This window comes from Balaenoptera ricei, chromosome 12 (assembly GCF_028023285.1).
Source record: "Balaenoptera ricei isolate mBalRic1 chromosome 12, mBalRic1.hap2, whole genome shotgun sequence".
NCBI lineage: Eukaryota > Metazoa > Chordata > Mammalia > Artiodactyla > Balaenopteridae > Balaenoptera > Balaenoptera ricei.
The window spans coordinates 54,005,522-54,019,988 of NC_082650.1; the positions used below are offsets into that span (position 1 = coordinate 54,005,522).

General features: G+C 40.6%; 1 pseudogene; it reads right to left on the reverse strand.

Moving 5' to 3' along the window:
* Positions 1–11,447: 11,447 nt before the first annotated feature.
* Positions 11,448–12,309, reverse strand: LOC132376092 (large ribosomal subunit protein eL6-like; annotated as a pseudogene).
* Positions 12,310–14,467: the final 2,158 nt, after the last annotated feature.

Below are 14,467 nucleotides of genomic sequence, written 5' to 3' on the forward strand. Positions count from 1 at the left end.
AGTGAGTAATTCCCTCCATGTGCTGCCTTTCTATATCTCTTATCTATGACTGTATCTTATATTAGAATTATAAATTACTGTGGTTTTTAATTGTGGTTACTGTGAGATATGGATTCATAATAGATTTTCTAGGCTGTCAGAGATTTCTGGATGTACATAAATTGGATATAGAGATGTCAACATTTTTCTGGATGAATGGCTATTCCTTTTGTGTCATATAACAGAGACAATAAAGTTACTGCTTCATTTATTTATTTATTTAATTGAAGTATAGTTGATTTACAATGTTGTGTTAATTTCTGCTGTACAGCACAGTGATTCAGTTATACATATATATATATATATATATATATACATTCTTTTTAATATTTTTTTCCATTATGGAAATTGAATATAGAATATTGAATATAGTTCCCTGGGCTATACAGTAGGACCTTGTTGTTTATCAGAGTCACTGCTTCTTTGTTATTTTCCAGCTTATTCATTAACTAATTTATCTATTTAACCAATTTTTAAAATTGAGTGCCTACTGTATTCCTGGTAGGGTGCCAAGTGCTGTGGATACAATGGTGAACAAGATAGACAAGGTTTTGACTATTTTCTCATAACTCACAGAGCCACCAGGCCATAAACAAAGTGAAAATGAGGTATTCTCAGTTTTTCTCATCTACGGTCATTGGTTCTCTGGTTCCTATCCACTCTCTTTATCTGTTTTCCTTCCCACAAAATGCCCTTCTCAAGTGGCCTTAATATCAGTAGTGGTTGCATGTCTTTCATGGTGAAGGTCGTAGAAAGTAGTCTGGTTCATGAACATGAGGCTTCATCCAATTCTTTCATGTCAACACTTTTAATATTCTGACAGTTCGTTTGTTGCCTTTTGGCTTAGTGCCTCATGGTCTTAGTCTGTGTCAAGAATTAAAATATTTTTTCCTCTTAATTAATAGAAGTAAATTAAATTGGATTTATTTTATAGTGAAGTTAGAATATAAATGACAGGGTCTGGCACACAGTGGTGTTTAATAAATATTTGGAAAAAGTGGAAGGGAGGAAGAGGTAGTTTACAAGGAATCAATTTCACAATTGATTAAGATATAAGTACTTGCTCCTCTTTTTTAAAAAATTTTACCAGAAGAAATGAAACAAGGAAGAAATGAAGAATGAAAAAGTAAGCAAGAAACAAAGAAATCATCCAGATTTGATGTGAAATACTTGTATCTGTAACCTCTAAATGCTTCTTTTACAATATTCCCAACCTATATGTTAGACAGATTTTTCTCTTCCTCCCTCCCTTCATCCCTCCTTCCTTTTTCCCTCCTCCTCCTCCTCACAATCCCCTCCTCCTCCCTCACTCTCTCACTGAGTGTTCTGTGGGACACTTGACTTTCAAAGGTCACAGCAATACCAGATGACAGTTAAGAAACCAGACTCTGGCATCGGACAGACTTGGGTCCCAGTGTAGGCTCCACCACTTACTGACAGGTGACCTTGGGTAAACATTTCTAAGCCTCTGTTTCTTCATCTATAAAATGGGAAGAATAACCATCCCTGTCTTAAAAGATTTTCTGAGGATCAGGGGTGATAATCCATGTAAAGTGCTTAATATTCTGCCTTATACTGACAATGTCTATAATGTCTTGACTTCTCCATCCTTTGTTTCTCTCCCAGAAGACCATGCTATAAAACACCATGTACTGTGGGTGATTTTCTACCAAAATTAAATATATATGTAAATTGTATTCTTTTTCATCCCTGAATAATTTAAACACAGCTGACTATGTTTTCTCCAGGCTTTGTAAGAGCATTCTTTCTGAGATGAGATCAAATTTGGAAAATGTTGATTCAGAAGCAGAAATTTTCAGTAAGTCATAAGCAAGTGACTCTATGGGATTACAATGTGAATCTATGTTCTTCAGTTTGCTCAGTGTCTACTCTCATATCCCTCAATAAATATAATAAATGAATACCGTTGGATGAGTTCCAAGCTAAATTCTCTGGAATTAAATTTGTACCGTTTTCTGAAGGCATTTTAGTCCCAATGAATAGATTCTTTTAGTAGACATGATAGTCCAAATCAGTGTTTTGGCATTGTTTTCAGCAACCCCGATTCACATTCTTACTATTCTTACTGCATCTTGGAGAATAGGAAAAGACTTTTTCTTCTATATTGACAGTTTGCAGGAAATGCTTCTGCAAACTTTAGAATTCTTGCCAGGAATTGTTCAGCGGTCATTTCCAATCTTGCTTTGCTTAGAATACAGACCAATGGGAAAAGATCCAACACCACAATTGTTACTCTCTCAACAGAAATGCTTCAAGTTGATCAGAAGACCAAGCTGAAATTCTATCTCCTTAGTCATGTCCCTGTGATGATGGGGAAAGAGAAGGGACAGTTAACAGGGGAAGAAAAGGATGTTGCCCAGCGCTGAGCTCAGCTGAGTTGGAATTCTAACATTCTTAGCCTCGTTTTATGAGTGAAAGTTACTTTTAAATTAAAGAGCAAGAGGCCTCTCTCTTGTACCCAGTGGGATCTGCAGAGAGTCAAGCAGTACATCTATATCAGGAAATTCTGTTCTAGCTTTTACTGTGCTGATGGAGAAAACATGTTTCCAGATGGATTTCTGTTTATACAGCCTTTAAAATTTTTACTTGCACCCAGTTTGTCCCATTGGCAGTACTTCCAGTTCTATTTTTTAAGACTTTAAGGCCACAATAGTGTTTATAGAACAGGAAGAGAAGGGGCCTTGTTCGTGAGAGAAAAGAAGCTACAAAACTCCTCCTTACGAGGGATATCTTTTAAAAACATAATAAATGGTGCTGATGGCTTGTCAATAGGATTTTCAGCATTTTACTATGAATTGTTGAAGGAATTATATAGTGAATGTGCCTATACCCACCATCTATATTCTACATTAGTATTTTGCTACATTTACTTTATCGTGTATCTATCTACCTCTCTCCATTCCTCTATCCATTTATCATTACATCTTATTATTTTGTGGGGGTGGGAGGATGCATTTCAAAGTGAGTTTTGGATATCAGAAACGATGAACTTATTTTGAATCATGTGTGCTACCAGCTGGCTACTTGGCCAATGGTATATTGTATCGGATAGAACTAGGTTTAGCTAAAGTTAATAAAAAACCAACAGGGTAGCTTAATGTGTTTAAAAAGAGTTTGTTTTCTCTGGTAAAAGAAGGTTGAATGTAGGAGTTCACTGTTGGTATGGTGGTTCTAACATCATCAGTTGCTGAAGCTCTTTCTGTCTTTCTGGTCCACCCTCCTAGCATGTGGCATTCATCTGCAAGACCTCGCATGGCCTGAGATGCTGCTGAAGCTTCAGCCATCTCTCTTTTAACAGTAGGAAGGAGGAAAGGGATAAATGCTTCTTTTAATGACCTGTCCCAGAAGAACCAATAATTTTATAATCAATTTGTCTAGCTCTAGGGAAAAAAAAATGAAGGAATTTTATGGGGATCATATTGTATTTATAGATAAACTTAGGAAAAAACTGAAATATATATAATGTTTATATTTTGTTAGCCAGAACATAGCCACATTTGAGAGCTGAGAAATATAATATTATGTGTTCTTTTGATTATGTAGGTGGTTTATTTACTTTGGCCATTTCATTTTGCTGGGAAAAATCAAATGAGCTGAGGTTTTCTTCCCTAGCACATCTGTGTGGGTCCTGGGTTACTATTAGAGACATTTGTGAGGGCAGAGAAGGTGAGTTTGAAAGAAGTGTTCATGTGACTTGAGTTCAACAAAATCATTTATTCAGTAAATTAATTGATCCTTTTATTGAAAAAATATCAAAGTGGTACTTTTTTATAGGGTGATCACATCACTGTGATCAAAATGCCATGTCATCAAAACAAGGTTGTTCAAGGCCAAAGGACCAGATGGCCAGCCTATGCTACCCTTAGGGATGCAATCCCTGAGAGCTGCAAGGGTTGAGAATTTGTCCTAATGATGACAAAAGTGCCGAGGGGTATGTTTAATAGCACTTAAAGGTTTTATCTTTGAAGAAGAATTATTCCAGAAGAATATTTTCTGGAATTAAAACTGATTCACACCTGGAGAGGTCTTGGGCAGAGACAGCAGAGGATTGAAGGTTGACAGTATGGGGTGCCGAGCAGCATTAGGGATCTTTGAGGAGATCTGTGAGGTGGTCCATGTGCCAGCTATGACAAAGAAGGAAGGTTATTTTTACACTGATGTCCAAGACATTAAAATTGATACCACAGGTGGAAAAATCAATCCATACCCGCATCCTTTTCCATTTTGGATTAAAGAATATCTGAAATGGGAATTTCTCCCTATCCTCAACCCTTCATATTCCAAGAATTTGTTTTTTAAATAAGTATTGAAGTGTTTTAACCTATAGATTATTTTGAAAATCTTAGCTGCATTTACTTTATTTTCTGTCCCTTAATAAAAGTATTCTCCTTGAATTTTGCCTGCAATCTAAATGATCTTTGAGAGTTTTAAAGCCTGAAACAGAAAACAGAATAAAGCAGCAACCACCAGTTCAGAGAAGCAAAAGTCCCTTAGTGGGAGGATGGGGGTGGTGTGAGGGAGGGGCAGGCTAGGCTAGGAAATTAAATATGAGTGAAGACATTTTCACCCTTGGTTTTTAGAAAATGATGACTTAGCATTGTAGCTGTGGAAGGGGAGTCTTCAGTTGCCCATTCTCTTTGCTGAAACTAAGACTGTTGTTTTTGTGTCTTCTTTCCGCTTATATTTCTTCTCATCATCTATCTTGAGTCTGTTTCGCAACTTGTTTGATACTGCTGTTTCAGGTCACTAGAGTATTGTTTAATGAATTCTTAGAGTTCTGGCCTGTGGTTATATTTAGCTTTTTTAAAAAAAGGAGGCAGGGGTGGTGGGGAGAACGTCACCCTGCAGTGCAGATCTGGCTGGAAGAAAGGAGGAGACGGCATGGGAAGGCTCACACTGTACGTTGTACGTTGGAAATGCAAGATTAGGCATCTAAGGAAATAGATGAGCATTATTAAATATATCTTTGCTAGAGGAATGTGATGAAATTATTACACTACTGTAAATCATATAAAATAGAAAATAGTACCGTTTGTTTGTCTTGAAAGATCTACAAGTCCTATATTGACCACAAATGTATTATTACTTCTAAGTCACGTGAAAATGAAACATTCCTGTCTTAGCCTGGACTCCTCAGAAAGGAGAGGCTGAACCATAGGTTCAAATGCAAATATTCATGTGGGGAGTGTGATCCAGGAATCACCAGGAATGGACAGGGTTGCAAAGCAAAGAAGGTGGGAGACCCAAAACAAGCCTGCTGTATAGAGTCAACCACAACTGTGGGCGACTGGTTACTTGATCCCCCACGTCTTCCTGATGAGCTGAATGAAATGGGTTTCAGAGCCTTCCATTTGGTGGTGGTGGTGGTGGTGGGAAGCGGATGGAAATATTCACTAATCAGTTCCTATCCCCACTGGTCAAAGCTTCACCCCATGCATATTAATTGCCCCTCTCCCCAGTCTCAACAGAGAAGCCCCGGGGTGGGAGGCAAGAGGCTTGCTTGAGTAGAGGCCCTTTGGGTTACACCGGGGTGAGGCTTGTTGGAGTCTGTGCAAAACCAGTCACTGTAGTGATTGTTGGAATAAATGAAAGGTGAGGCAGGGCGTATCTGATACAGGACACAAAGGGTGTCAGACGTCCCCCATCTTATGGGTACCTCACCCATAAGGTGAGGTACCTCACCATCTTATGGGTACCATGAAACTACATTAACATGGTTACCAGAATCTTGCTGCATCCAGCCTCCAGCTGGCTCACTTGGGAACTCCAGGACCTCGCATAGACTTCCACAGGTGTTGAGGAAGTCCCCAAAAGGTGCCTAATAAAAGCTCTTGTGGTGCTCCTGACTGCAAAACTCCTGGCCTCTGCTGTGCTACCAGTGCCTCATTAGAGAACTTGGAACATTATAGAACTTAGTGAGCCTGCTTTTTAAAATTTTTTACTTATTTTTTTGGCTGCCCAGATCTTAGTTCCCCGACCAGGGATCGAATCTCTCGGACCCATGGAACATTATAGAACTTGGAACATTATAGAACTTACTGAGCTTTTATAAAGTTTTTAATTTTAGTTATTATTTTTGGTTGCATGGTGTGTGGGAATAGAACCCATGCCCCCTTGCAGTGGAAGCACAGAGTCTTAACCACTGGACCACCAGGGAAATCCCCTAGTGAGCCTGCCTTATCCATGTACAAGCCTAGTGAACCCAGGCACTGTGTATCCCTAGGTGCACGTGTGCCTCTAGGAGAGCTGCGGGGAAATCGCTCATACGCCATGCCGCACCCAGCACCTGACTCTGCTCAGCTGTTTAGGCTCCAAAGGCCATATCCAGTTGGTCAGATGACTTTCCATTAGTAATGGTTAATTTTATTTTGGTGTGTGTGTGCATGTGGGGAAGGGGGAGACTTGAAATCTGGCTTCGGTTCCCCTCTCATTCTTTATTTCCATTCCCCGTGTACCCCACCAAACCTCCCAGATAGGTCTCTGATATCTGATGCCCAGTCGTAGATAGGCTTGAGATTTCCCCCAGGATTCTCCTTGGTCCCCACATAAGTTAGGGCTGCAAAGAGGTACTTGGGTGGGGTTTGGGTATTACCTAATTCCACACACCTGTGGTACACAAATCTTGGCTTTGGCCAATGGGTTCTGATCCCCATTACAAGTTATATATCTTATCTCTACAATTCTAGGGATACTATTGATCAATATACAAATCAAGCTGAAGAAAATCTTTATGAATATATACTTGATTTAGAACTGAATAATCTTTTCTACTAAATGGCAGATGATCCAAGTTCAAAGAAAAAGAAAAGAACATGTATTTTGACTTAAGCACTAATAGGCTTCAGGTAAGTGAACCACTTTAAGTGTGTATCAGCCAGGTCTTGGCAATCTCTTTGTGACCTTAGTGATAGGGGAAAATAACAAGATTTCAACATTCTTACTTTGCTGCTGGAGAATTTGAGGCACAGGCAGCTTCAGACATAGCTCCATGCTTCTCGAGCTTGACCTTGCATCAGAATAACTTGGAGGGCTTGTGAAAACACTGGGTCCCACTCATATATTCTGATTCAATAGGTCTGGGACAGGGCTCAGGAATTTTTTACTTCTAACAGTTTCCCTGGCACAGCTGATACTGTTGGTGCAAGGACCACACTTTGAGAACCAATGGTCCGGTAGATAAAAGTAACTTCAGGTTGAAGTCTGATGACTATTTTGCCTCCTTTCCTCCAGGCCAGAGCTTGTTTCATGGCCATTTCCCTTATTAGCATTGGTGTTTAATATAGCTGATCACTTTCAACTAGATTTTAATTGTGTGCTTTTTGTAGTAAGTAGATAAAAGATTAGAAAGCAGGTAGAGCCTCCACATCCAAACCAGAAGAGGGTATTTTGGGGAAGCAGTGCTAGTGCTCTATATCAGGGGTTGGCAAATGATGGTCCATGGGCCAAATCTGGCCCACTGTCTGTTTTTGTAAATAAAGTTTTATTGGAATGCAGCCACACGGTGATTTCTGTATTGTCAATGGCTGCTTTTGGGCTGTAACGGCAGAGTAGTAGTTGCAGCAGAGACCTCATGACCCATAGAAGCAAAAATATTTACTATCTGGCCCTTTACAGAAAACATTTGCCTACCCCAAGTCTACGTGTTCCTCTGAACAACTGTTGGCTCATTTAGGGAAGCTTTTCTCTTGAAACCCAGCAGTAAGCAACATCAGTTTACTTTAGCAGATATGAAACTTGAATCCTAACGCTTTCTTCCGCCCTTTCTCAACCCTTCTCCCCTAACATGGAAAGTGGCCCAATAAGTGAAATGAAACTTGGCCCAATCAGCGATATTTAGAAAGTGGAAGGTGAAAGTGTTGACATCTGCTTGTATTTTGTGGTCCAAGCTTCTCTGGCAGCACGTGATAGCGCGAGGGAGTTCTGGTCAGCAGGACATCTTACATTTTGTGAAAGATTGTCTCGTGTTATCTGACCTTAGACGGATTTATGCCTACTAAGAAATGCGGTTTGATGAAAGATCTGCCTTTTTTCCTAACAGTGGCTTCCTAGGTGAACTCTTCCTTCCTTCAGTTTTGGTAATTTCAGTAAGTTTGAGTGTCTATTGTAATTCAATATCTGTATGTATACATTAATGAACACGTAGGTATATTTTCAGGCATATGTGTATTTTAATGCCCAGGCATGTCCATCTTACTTCTTTGCCTCTTACCTCATTTCTGATCTTATCTCCTCCTCTGCAGTTGGTTCATATCCCCAGAGAAGTGGCCACCAAGACAGGATTAGCAGTGTAGGAGATATTTTAGGGGAAATGCTTGGGAAGGATTAAGGTGAGGAGGCAGGGGTGGTGGGGAGAACGTCACCCTGCAGTGCAGATCTGGCTGGAAAAGAGGAGGAGATGGCATGGGAAGGCTCACGCTGCAGTGAGTTGTTTTCAAAGAGTTGCGCCCAAGTAGTGGGAGTCCTTGAGCCAAAGTCGAAGGAGTACCGTGTCTCACAGGAAAGGGTCAGTGCTACTTCCCCCAGTGATTGGTTGGGGGCAGCCGGGAAATAGTGTCCCCAGCATGAACACGGTGGTGGACCCACAGAGGCAGCAACTGGGGGCCGCTGAATGTGCTGGAATATGCAGGAGATCCGAATGGCACATGTTCATAGCCTCTGCACCCTTATATCGCTTACATCTTGCCACCAAAATTGTCGTTTAAAAGCAAAAAAGCAAAAACCAGCCATAGACCCGTGATGGTTCTCCTTTCCTTGCAGAAAAGTCTGCTCTGCCGTCTGACCCGACCCGCCTTTCCCGCCTTTCCTCCACGACACACATAACACAGCCTGCATGTGCCTTCCTTTTCTGTCGCGGGCACTTTGCCCATATGGTTCCTTTTTTCTCACCTGCCCTCCCGCTCTCAGCCACCCATTGAAATCCTACTTCCTTTAGAAATATTTTGCCCTGGAACCTTGAAAGTCTAGTTTACTTAGGAAACATTATTTGAATTTATATGCTAAATGCTGTGAAGAGTCCAAAGATGAATCAGATATGGATTCTGCTCTGAAGGATTAACTTTAATAGGAAAAGCGATACTCCATAAACAGTATATTAAAAGAAACAAGTAAGAAAAGGCATAAGCTGAGTGCAGAGAAAATATGGTGGGAATTTAAAAGAGGGAAAGATTACCTTCACAACAGAGAAATCCACTCTGAGAGGTGGGCCTTGAAGAATCAGTGCGACTTGGGTGTGAGGAGATGGGAGGGAAGGGAATTCCAGATTAAAAGAGTAACAAGGCCATAAGTGTGGATTTCTTTAGAACAGCCTTAGTGACTAGGGTTTTCAAACTACACATAAGACCCATTAGCAGAGTATGAAATAAATTTGGGGGTCCTCTTAGCAGAAAAAAAGGAGGAAAATAAATAAAACAAATAGAATAGAATGGAGAATGTTTGGAGTCCATGGCATGAAGTAAGGGTATTATTTTGTGAAATGTGTATATATATATATATATATACACACACACACACATATACATATATATGTGTGTGTGTATATATTTCCGTATATATATATGTTAAAATATTTATTTATTTATTTATTTTGGGCTGTGTTGGGTCTTCGTTGCTGCGCACGGGCTTTCTCTAGTCGTGGCAAGCGGGGGCTACTCTTCGTTGCGGTGCGCGGGCTTCTCATTGCGGTGGCTTCTCTTGTTGTGGAGCACGGGCTCTAGGCACGCGGGCTTCAGTAGTTGTGGCATGTGGGCTCAGCAGTTGTGGCTCGCAGGCTCTAGAGCGCAGGCTCAGCAATTGTGGCGCCCGGGCTTAGTTGCTCCGTGGCGTGTGGGATCTACCCGGACCAGGGCTCGAACCCGTGTCCCCTGCATTGGCAGGCAGATTCTTAACTACTGCGCCACCAGGGAAGTCCCTATTTCCGTATATTTAATAAATGTATTTCTTATTGTGGGCAAGCTTTTGTCTTATTTGAGTTTATTCAACAGTATATATTTATGGAGCATCTCTTATGTGCCAGCCACTGGGCAAGGTCCTGGGTATATAGTGATGAAGAAAACTGACATAGGCTCTTTCTTCATGGAGATTATGACCCAGTACAGTGGTTCTCAAACTTTAGCAGCATCAGAAATACCTGGAAGACTTAATAAAATACAGATTGCTTCAGAGTTTCTCATTCATTGCGTCTGGGGTGGGGCCTGGGAATTTGCATTTCTATCCAGTTCTCAGTTGATGCTAAAGATTCTGGTAGGGGACCACATTAGACACTGGTCTAGCGGGCTACTTAAATAAATACAAATAAATATCTGATGGCAGTTTGTGATTAAGTGTTAGGAAAGAGAAGAGAACTATGAGAGAGAGAGAGAAACCGGGAAACCTATTATATATTGGATAGTCAGAGATGATGTCTGAGAAAATAGCTTTCAGGCAGCAGGAACATCACATCAATAAACCAGAGGAACTAAAAACATGAGCAAGAGAAGGATTTGAATAGAGACTGGAAAGTAGGTAGGGACTAGATCATGTGGGGTCTTTAGTCCAGTGACATTCAAACTGGGATGTGCACATTCCTGGATAGCATGAAGACTTCTAAGGGGTACGCGGGCACATGTACTGTTAAGAGAATCATCTTCCTTTGTGCTCTCCTAAAATGGATCTACCCAAGGGCCAGTATTTTGGTAGTGCTTATTTACCTTTTCTACCTCTTTATGAATAAAGGCAAACTTATCTCCTAGTGAATCTTGCTAGGGTATCTTGTCCTAGGGTGTAAAAATCACTTGGAGGATAAAACAAGGAATAACTCAAAATATAACTGAAAAAGATAACATAACTCAATTAAAAAACTCAAAAAAAAAAAAGACCTCAAAAAACCTTGGTGTTGAAAAAGTAAAAGACTCTCATCGTGGAATAAAAACAAAATCTGTTCTCAAGGCAGTTGGTCTCTAGTTCTCGGCTTTCAACAAAATTGAAGGAGGCCCTAAGTAAGCTGTCAGCGGCAGGGCACTAAAAATTATTTTTGATGAAGGATCACTTTGTTATTTTGATGTACAACTGGAAAGGAGACTAGCATTTAGTGTCATTGCTATAACAAAACTTTCCTTTCCTCTATTTATTTAGGTGGATAAAACAAACACCTCTATAAAAATGAAAAATTAGAAAAAGAATCGACTCTGAAAACTGTCATAATTTAGCATTAAGTACTATCAAATCATAGATACATGAGTTAATTGGGATATAAAACAGGGTCATTGAATTCATTGAGAGATTCATTTCTGATACATTGTATATATTTAATAATTATCTACACAATTTATGTTATGTTGACCAGCTTTATACTTGTGATAAACGTAATACCTACACCAACCAGAATTATATTTTTTTGGGAAACGTATCAGTTATTTAATTAGGTTCTTTGTAGGAAATTTAGAACACCAATTTGTGAGAGAAAACACAGAACAGAGGTAGCCCTAGAGCTGAGGAACAGCTTTGATTTCTTCTCAGAGTTTGTGAGTCCAGGGCTCTCAGGTCAACCTTGCTCTGCTCTGTGAGCTTGGATTTCCCTTTCTCTGCATCGAAGGTCTTACCTTCCTGGTGTCTGGGCTTTACAAAGCTTCTTCTTCCTGAAATAAGCCTCAGGGAGATGTTTTGGGATTTCCGCACCACTCACCAATTTTGGTGGAGATGACAAATTTCTGGTGTGTTCTAGCAGAGGAACTCGATTGAGGATGAGAGGTCCAGTCACAAGCAGCATGTAACTGCTCAGCTGCTTCAGGAAAACCACCGCCGTGCCTTTGTGGTACCCAGTGAGGTTGCTCAGAACGGTGCTGGGAGTGATGCTAGCTCGCAGCTTCCTTACATCTGACGGAAATGTTTTCTTTTGTGGCTCAACAGCTTTCAAGGCACCTCTTCAGTAGAACAGTATCTAGGCATTCTGTGAAGCTGATCCACTTGGGTCCCACCATTTCTGTCACCCCCCCCAAGTGGTTTTGTGTCAGCAGCAAAAATGTCTCTTTCTTTTCAACCTTAAATGTAGCTGCCGATGACTTCCTCTTCGCCATGGCCTTGCTGGAACACATAGCAGATGGGGAAAAGCTGCCAATTCCGCTGACTAGGATGGGGTTTTGGTTGTGGTGGGGTTTCCCCTTCTGAGGTGCTTTGGCCTTGAGGTTACGCTTCTTAACCTTGCCCTGGCATCAGCCTTCTTGGCTTCAGGTTTCTTCTCCTTATGTCCAGCTTCTCTGTTTTTTCATCCACCATCTTGCAAGATGGGAAAGAGCCAGAATAGTATTTTTTGACACTTAGAACATTTATGGCCACAGAAAAACTTTAAAAAATTTATCTCAATCTCTCTTTATATCTCTATCTTTATTTATATATCTATATCTAACTTTCTATATGTAACAGGAATCTATCTATCTATATAAAACAGAGAACATAAAATGATCAACAGAAAGACTTTGAAGCAGAAAAAGTATAAGGATAACTCTCTGCTGTAAGTATAATGGAAATAGGAGTTTAATATGAGTGAATTAATATGAGTTTAATATGAATTAATTAAATATTAACTTATATTTAATGAGTTAAATATGAGTGAATTGTCCTCAGTTACAGAAGGAAGATTCCATGACTGTCTGGAGGAGTGGACTAGGTGGGGATGTGGGAAGGAGATTTCTGGAAGAAAGGGGATTAGCTTCTAGAAGAGCAGAGATAGGAAAAGCCAGGGCTGTGGGCCTGCAGTCCGGGGCGTGAGGGCTCCCATTCTTGTCTCGACTCTCACTCCGCTTCTTGAATTTTGAGTAGGTAACTGCTCCCTTCTGCTGATTGCCCTTCGTCTCTCTGGCTTCTTCTCTCCTCCCTTCCTCCAATATCCCCTGCATTCGCCTCCTGCCCCCTTTACCACACAACAGGTCAGGTGAGTGTGGGATGGCAATCAGCATCAGGGAGCGTAAGACAGAGAAGAAACGTGGTTATGTGACCTTGAATGTGGTTAAGTTTGTGGGGTTCTTATTTAGGTTGGGGAGTGGGAAGGATGATTGCACAGGTGAAGCCATATCATCTCTGTTTTTTTTTTTTTTTTCTACTTTAAGCCCCAGGGTGGGTTCCTGGCTGGAGAGGTTTGGGAGGACAGCTGCTCTGCCCCTTGGAACTGGGCAAGTGGTGTAGCCGTGCTGGCCCCTGCCTCCTTCTAGAAGAGTTGGAAGACTTTCTCTTTAGCACAGGGAGCTGAAGTAGCAGAAAGCCATCTGGACTGACTGAGAGTCAGGGAGTTGGATTCCGGCCATGCTCTGCCACTTTTTTCTGTGATCTCGGGAAAAGCCTCTCGACTCTTAATGCCCAGTTTGTAGAGGAAAAAATTGAATAAAGTGATCTGTGCATTTTCTCCCTACTCCAAAATTAATGTTTATGAGTTATGAGAATTGGAAAGAGCTTACAAAAGCCCAGGAACTGTTATTTTTCTTCATCATCCTTGATGAGAAAAATTACAGTGAACTTTCCGGTTCATTGTTTTAAAAAAAAAAAAAAAAGAGGAAAAAGGGCGTCTTTTCTCTTCTCTTTGAGAAACATCAAGACTTACTCTGCTCTCTAATAGTTGCCTGGGTAGAATTTTCCATCTTAGCACAAAGCAGCTTGACCTGGTTTTGTATAATCTCTTCTCTGTATACCCCTAATTTAACAAGAGGAACTGGAAGAGTCAGACAGTGTGTGGGAAGACTGGAGAAAATAAGGAAGGTATAGAAACCACTAGAGATGGAGATAAGTTAAACATTCTGGCAAATTATCACGGTGTATTGCTCTTGCTGAATGCTTAGGCAGTTGGGAAGGTAGTTAAGAGAATGGCTCTAAATGCTTCATCTAATTGCAAGCAGCTGTCGATTAGTGGAGCTTGACCAACTGTTTTTAATTCCACTCAGTGGTGATGAGAATGAGACTTTTAAGTGAAACTGGCAGGGGCTGTGTGTGTGCATGAAGTTGCTTGCACTTTTTTTTTAGAGGTCGTAGAGTGCAGTAAATACTAAGAGATGCTCTTTGAAAGCATGGCAGCCTTTCATGATAATGATTTTCCTAAATTTTGCCAGCATTTGTTGAGCTTTTGGCTGGAGGCAAACTTCTCTGTTATCCAAATTCTGGAATGATTTTTCACGGGGAGTGATTCATCCCCCAACGGTGAGTGACTGAATGGGTTGTGCCAATACAGAAGCAATTGTTGTTCGATGTTGGCAGTAAATCTCAAATGAGAGATAATAATGCCAGTTAAGAGCCTTCTCCTTAGGAATGTTTCATTTCACTCTTGCGATTAGAAAATAGGAAAAATAAGAAAGTGGAAAATTTTAGCTAGTTCCCTTCTGTTGTAAAACCTGCTACAAATCATCTACATTTGAGAGTTTTCTGGAAGACAAAGTTTTGAGGAGCCCAG